Raw genomic sequence first — 7,504 nt, 5'->3', positions numbered from 1 at the left:
ATGCCACTGCACTCCAGCCTGGGTGACAGAGTGAGACTCCCTCTCAAAAAAAAAAAAAAAAGAGAGAGGACTTAGATTCAGAAGTGCCCTCTTGGGGCCACCAGAAGCTGAGCTGCCCTGCAGCCCGAGGGACCCCCCCCCCAACCCGACCCAACCCGCAGGAAGCTCTGGAGCTGGAAGGCCCTTCAGGGATGCCTGGCATTGGGCGGAGATGGCCAGGGCTCTGCACTGCTGTGGCCAGCAGCTGATGGATGTGGGCACCCTGCCAGAACAGTGACCTTGTGCCAGGTGGCTCTCTGCAGCTCAGGGCCTGGCAACAAGTCCTGCATGTACTGGCATGCCAGTGGCACACCGCAGCAGCCACTGCACACCCTCAGAACCGCTCTGACCCTGCCCGACCACGGGCTCTCCCTTGCTGGGCCCCACACTTTGAATATCCAGAGTGCCAAGAGCTCTCATGGGGGTCTGTCTGGGATGAGTCCCCTCCCAGTGGACATTCACCCTTTTGGGGTGCCCAGGGATGGGAACAGCAGCCACGGGGGGTGCAGACCTCGGTGATCAGCCCTAAAGTCCGGTCCCCCAGAGCAGATGCCATCAGTGGATTTCCTGGGTTGTGACACCTGTTCCTTCGACTCGGAGAAACCCTGGCCCTGGAGAGAAACTGGGAACAGCAGAGTCTTGTCCCTTAACGTTCCCTCCTTCACTCCCCAAGAGGGCCCAGGATGCAGGGCACGAACCACCCAAGAGGTGGTTCCAGGGCCCATGAGCACCACCCCTCTGTCCCCTGTTGGAACCCTCAATGGAGGCCCCTCCTCTCCTCTAGCCGGCCCCCCCCCCACCCCCCGCTGCCAGCAACTCTGTGACAGTCTTCATGTCTGCAACACCGCCTTCATGTCACAGAAACGTGGTGTGCCTGGTCCAACGTTGCCTCGTGTGGCTGCGCTGGACTTGATCTCTTATCTTATATTTATTTATTTTTGAGATGGAGTCTCGTTCTGTCATCCAGGCTGGAGTGCAGTGACTCAATCTCCGCTCACTGCAACCTACGCCTCCCAGGTTCAAGCAGTTCTCCTGCCTCAGCTGGGATTACAGGCACCTACCACCAGGCCCAGCTAATTTTTGTATTTTTAGTAGAGACGGGGTTTCAACGCATTGTCCAGGCTGGTCTCCAACTTCTGACCTGGTGATCTGCCTGCCTCTGCCTCCTAAAGTGCTGGGATTACAGGCCTGAGCCACCGTGCCCAGCCTCGGACTTGATCTCTTTATCCCTCCCTACAGATCTGCTAGGTGGGTAAGCAACTGGGCCAAGAGGCTCAGTCCCTGGCCCCAGGCCGCCAAGGCGTGCTGGACAGGCTGTGTCCTCAGCAGGGGAGATGACAGGTCTGGTCCCTCCTGACTTCCCCTGCATGCCTGCTATAGTCACGGTGCCTGCTGTGGGCTGGAACCATGATGGCCAGGCCAGAGCCCAGCCTCAGGGAGCCCCAGTCTGCAGGGTGAACACAGCAGGGGCCTTGGGAGCTTGGAGGGGACCAAGAAGACCCCCAGCCTCTGAAAGGTCTGTGAGGAAGGAGATGGGTGGGGCCGGCTTTCTGCTGAGTCCCCTGCACCCAGCCCAGGGCTAGGGAGCCCAGCAGCGGCAGGGAGGATTTGCTGGTTGAATACCTGACATCAGGGGCTGAGGTGACAGAGGGCTTCTCCAAAGAGATGGTGGCAGGCATCCAGCATCCATGGTGACCCAGAGCAGGGTGGCAGGGAATGGAACGGAAGGTGCACATTTGCAGAAGCAAGACAGAGTCTGGCCCTGTGTGGGACCTGCAGCGTCCTCAGACTCAGGGAGGGATGAGGGATGTGGCTGGGCAGGTTGGCAGAGCCAGGAATGCAGCTCAGGTTGCCTTCATTCATTCATTCATTTGGTTAGATAAGATGGGGTCTCCCTCTGTTGCCCAGGCTGGAGTGCAGTGGCACAATCATAGCTCAGTGCAGCCTTGACCTCCTGGGCTCAAGCCATCCTCCCACCTCAGCCTCCCGAGTAGCTGGGACCACAGACATGCACCACCACACCCGTCTTCAGGGTCCTGCACCCACCCGGACGGACCAGCCTGGACCAGTGGAAGAATCAAATTGTGATTGGGCACGATGGCTCACGCATATAATCCCAGCGCTTTGGGAGGCTGAAGGTGGGTGGGTCACTTGAGGTCAAGAGTTCAAAAGCAGCCTTACCAACATGGTGAAACCCCAACTCTACTAAAAATACAAAAATCAGCTGAGTGTGGTGGTGGACACCTGTAGTCTCAGCTACTCAGGAGGCTGAGACAGGAGAATTGCGTGAACCCAGGAGATGGAGGTTGTAGTGAGCGGAGATGGTGCCACTGCACTCCAGCCTGGGCAACAGAGTGAGAATCCATCTCAAATAAAATAAAATAAAATAAAATAAAAAGAAGACTCAAATTATCCTCACCATCCCAGTGGCATGCAAGCTGCAGCCCGCCCTCACCCCCCCGCCCCTCAGCCCCCCAGGCCTGGGCTCTGGCTCATCACATGTGCTGTGTGAGTTTGGCTAAGTCTTCACTCATCTCTGATTCTGGTTTCCCTTTTTTTAAAAATTTGAGGGTTGGGTGCGGTGGCTCACACCTGTAATCCTAGCACTTTGGGAGGCCGAGGTGGGTGGATCACCTGAGGTCGGGAGTTCAAGACCAGCCTGGCCATCATGGTGAAACCCCATCTTTAAAAAATAATAATAATAAATTTTTTTTTTTTTTTTTTTTTTTTTTTTTTGAGACGGAGCTTCACTCCTGTTACCCAGGCTGGAGTGCAATGGCGCGATCTCGGCTCACTGCAACCTCCGCCTCCCGGGTTCAGGCAATTCTCCTGCCCCAGCCTCCTGAGTCGCTGGGATTACAGGCACGCGCCACCATGCCCAGCTAATGTCTTGTATTTTTAGTAGAGACGGGGTTTCACCATGTTGACCAGGATGGTCTCGATCTCTTGACCTCGTGATCCACCTGCCTCGGCCTCCCAAAGTGCTGGGATTACAGGCTTGAGCCACCGCGCCCGGCCTAATAATAAATTTTTAAAAAAATTTGAGGGCCGGGCGTGGTGGCTCACGCCTGTAATCCAAGCACTTTGGAGGCCAAGGTGGGTGGATCACCTGAGGTTGGGAGTTCAAGACCAGCCTGACCAACATGGTGAAACCCCATATTTATGAAAAAAAAATTGAGACAGTCTCACTGTGTTGCCCAGGCTGGAGTGCAGTGGTGCGATCTCAGCTCACTGCAACCTCCGCCTCCTAGGTTCAAGTAATTCTCCTGCCTCAGCCTCCTGTGTAAGTAGCTGGGACTATAGGCATGAGACACCACACCCAGCTAATTTTTGTATTTTCAGTAGAGATGGGGTTTCACCATGTTGGCCAGGCTGGTCTGGAGCTCCTGACCTCAAGTGATCCACTCACCTCAGCTTCCCAAAGTGCTGGGATTACAGGCATGAGCCACCAAGCCTGGTCTGGTTTCCTCATTTTGTGGCCAGCTTCTAGAGGGTATGTGACAAGCCCCTGAAAGGCCTGGAAGTGCCCCCTGCCCAGTCAGTGTCATACATACAGGGTCTTTTTTTGTTTTGTTTTGTTTTAATCTTTTTCTTCTTTTTTTGTTTTTGAGATGGAGTCTTACTCTGTCACCTAGACTGGAGTGCAGTGGCATGATCTCAGCTCACTGAAGCCTCTGCCTCCCAGGTTCAAGGGATTCTCCCGCCTCAGCCTCCCGAGTAGCTGGGATTACAGACGTGAGCCACCACACTCGGCTAATTTTTGTATTTTTAGTAGAAACGGGGTTTTACCATGTTGGTCAGGCTGATCTCAAACTCCTGACTTCATGATCTACCTGCCTTGGCCTTCCAAAGTGCTGGGATTACAGGCATAAGCCACCGCGCCAGGCCTGTCTTCTTCTGTTTTGTAGACACAGAGGTCTTGCTATGTTTCCCAGGCTAGTCTCAAACTCCTGGCCTCAAGCGATCCTCCCGCCTCAGCCTCCCAAGTAGCTGGGGCCATAGGCGCCGGTCATCACACACAGCTAATTAAAAATTTTTTTTTGAGACAGAGTTTCGCTCTTGTTGCCCAGGCTGGATTGCAATGGCGTGATCTCAGCTCAACCTCCACCTCCCAGGTTCAAGTGATCCTCCTGCCTTAGCCTCCCTAGTAGCCCTAGTAGCTGGGATTACAGGCATGTGCCACCATACTGGGCTAATTTTGTATGTGTGTGTTTGTATTTTTTTTTTTAGTAAAGACGGGGTTTCACCATGTTGGTCAGGCTGGTCTCGAACTTCTGACCTTGTGATCCACCTGCCTCGGCCTCCAAAAGTGCTAGGATTACAGGCGTGAGCCACTGCGCCCAGCCTAATTAAAAAAAAAAAATTTTGTAGAGATCGGGGTCTCACTATGTTGCCTATGCTGGTTTCAAATTCCTGGCCTCAAGCGAACCTCCCAACCCAGTGTCCCAAAGCATTGGGATTACAGGCATGAGCCGCTGTACCTGACCCACGCAGGACCTTGCTGAGGCTTGTTTGGACTCACAGAGTCAGTTTCAAGGACATCCAGAGTGTGAGTGGCACAGCTGAACCCTACTTAATACAAAGCCTGAAAGTTACTCGGAGGGGGAAAGATCAGGGTTCTCAAAGGACGATTCTGCGGTTCTTGCATCTCGGGAAGGACGCTACACTCATTTCTGGAGAGCCCCACTGAATCTGGGGCATCCGTCACTCTGCCTTTGCTGAGCTAAGAGGGCCCAACACCTGGCATCCTGGCCTGCGCATAGTTGGCTCACTGCTATGTCCTACCTGGACCAGCCCTCCAGCCTTACATTTCCCCGTCACAGCCTCAGGGGCATCTGCGTGCCTTCCCCCACTGTCACCCCCAATGCTACATGTCTGGGCAGCCCAGGTGGGCCCAGGGACAAAGGTATGGAGGTCCTAAGATTGGGCATTGGTCATCTGGCCTTGGTGGCCCTGGCTATTGGAGAACCCAAGTGACTTTATTATTATTATTATTATTTTTTTTTTTTTGGAGACGGAGTTTCGCTCTTGTTACCCAGGCTGGAGTGCAATGGCGCGATCTCGGCTCACCACAACCTCTGCCTCCTGGGTTCAAGCAATTCTCCTGCCTCAGCCTCCTGACTAGCTGGGACTACAGGCACGTGCCACCATGCCCAGCTAATTTTTTGTAGTTTTAGTAGAGACGGGGTTTTGACCAGGATGGTCTTGATCTCTTGACCTCGTGATCCACTCGCCTCGGCCTCCCAAAGTGCTGGGATTACAGGCTTGAGCCACCGCGCCCGGCCAGTATTATTATTATTATTTTGAGACAGTGTCTCTACTGTTGCGCAGGCCGGAGTGCAGTGGTGCGATCTCTGCTCACTGCAACCTCCGCCTCCCCAGTTCAAGCAATTCTCGTGCCTCAGCCTCCTGAGTAGCTGGGATTATAGGTGCGTGCCACGATGCCTGGCTAATTTTTGTATTTTTAGTAGAGATGGGATTTCACCACATTGGCCAGGCTGGTCTTGAGCTCCTGGCCCCAAATGATCTGCCCGCCTCAGTCTTCCAAAGTGCTAGGATTACGGGCATGAGCCACCACTCCTGGCAAGGTGACTTAATTAGCAAAAATTACCCCCTAGAGACCTGGGAAATGGAGTATTGGGGTTTTCTCACGAGGTCAGGGAGCCCTGCCTGTGCCCTGTCCCAGCAGAAGCCAGTGTCCCAAGGGAAACCCCTGCTTGCCTGAGCCATCAAAATCCAAAACCGGGAGGCCTCTGGGACTCTCCCCACCCTGAGGCTGGCTCTGGGGCTTTCTCTGGGCTTGCACGGAACCAGTCTCATGGGATCAGGGCTGGACAGCTCTGTGCCCCTGTCCCCAGTGGACAGGGCATGCCACAGAGGTCCCCTCCTATCCCCAGAACCTGGCACAGGGTGGGGCATGGAAGACACCTCAGGAAGCCCAGACAGCTGGGCCCATCCCCCACGGGTCGGCTCAGGTTCCTGGCCAGCCCAGCAGTGGCAGAGATTTCTGGCTGACGAGGGCCTGGTGACACTTCATGGTGGCTGTGATCGGGTTTCCCCTTGGGCAGGAGGGCGCCAGGGCTGGTGGAGCCCACGCCCGCTCAGGAGCACCCAAGTGGAGCCCTGTGTGCGCCCCCCAGGGAGGGAGTGTGACCGGCTGCAACCATGGAGCCTGTCTCTGCCTCTTCCCACTGGCCACTCCGAGCCTCAGTTTACCCATCTTGAACACGGGGCTGAGAACAGCAACCACATAGAAGCTGGAGGACCCGGTGGACCCTTGGAAGCTCACCATGGATGGTGGCCTGGGCCAGGCCTTGGACACTCAGGTTCCAGAACATTCTGGTAACAGCCAAACCGTGTTGTTACCTACAGGCCCAAGTCTCTCACTTTCCCTGGCTTCAGTTTACTTATCTGAGAAACGGGAGATTCCCACTTGGCCAACAGGGGTGTGGGGAGCTTTCGATGAGGTGACGTGTGCACCTCCCTGACACTCGCCCAGCACACAGTAGGCCCTTGGGGCCTCTGTCTTCCCGTCTCCTCTTTGGACTGGGGGTGGCCAGGAGAACAGGTTGAGCCCCAAGGCAGGTGAGCCAGTGGCCTCCTGAGTCAGCAGCTGCCCCACCCACCTGCGTATCCCAATGCCTTCCATTCTCCCCTTCTCCAGCCTTTCAAGGGGGCCTCACCCTCCCCTACCGCCACTGCCCCACCTCCAAGGGGCATTTATGTTTTTATTTATTTATTTTGAGATGGAGTCGCACTCTGTCACCCAGTCTGGAGTGCAGTGGTGCAATCTCGACTCACTGCAACCTCTGCCTCCCAGGTCCCAGTTCAAGCAATTCTCCTACTTCAGCCTCCAGAGTAGCTGCGACTACAGGCACCTGCTACCATGCCCAGCTAATTTTTTTGTATTTTTAGTAGAGACGGGGTTTAACCATCTTGGCCAGGCCGGTCTTGAACCCCTGACCTTGTGATCCGCATGACAGCCTCCCAAAGTGCTGGGAGTGAGCTGGATTACAGGCGTGAGCCACTGCATCCAACAGACTCCGTCTCAAAAAAATTAATTAATTAATAAAATTTTTTTTAATGTGTGTGTGTGGATGGGCATGGTGGCTCACGCCTGTAATCCAAGCACTTTGGAGGCCAAGGCGGGCAGATCACCTGAGGTCGGGAGTTCAAGACCAGCCTGACCAACATGGTGAAACCCCGTCTTAAAAAAAAAAAAAAAAAGTGTGTGTGTGTGCAAGACTCTTCGTGTGTATGTGTATGTGTGTGACGGAGTCTTGCTCTGTTGCCCAAGCTGGAGTGCAATGGTGTGATCTCGGCTCTCTGCAACCTCCACCTCCCAGGTTCAAGCGATTCTCCTGCCTCAGACTCCCAAGTAGCTGGGATTACAGGGCCCCACCACCACACTCAGCTAATGTTTTTTTTTTTTTTTTTTTGTTTTTTTTTAGACGGAGTTTCGCTC

This window comes from Sapajus apella, unplaced genomic scaffold, assembly GCF_009761245.1.
Source record: "Sapajus apella isolate SASKATOON/1434 unplaced genomic scaffold, GSC_monkey_1.0 scaffold110, whole genome shotgun sequence".
Lineage (NCBI taxonomy): Eukaryota > Metazoa > Chordata > Mammalia > Primates > Cebidae > Sapajus > Sapajus apella.
This window is presented reverse-complemented; position numbering follows the sequence as displayed.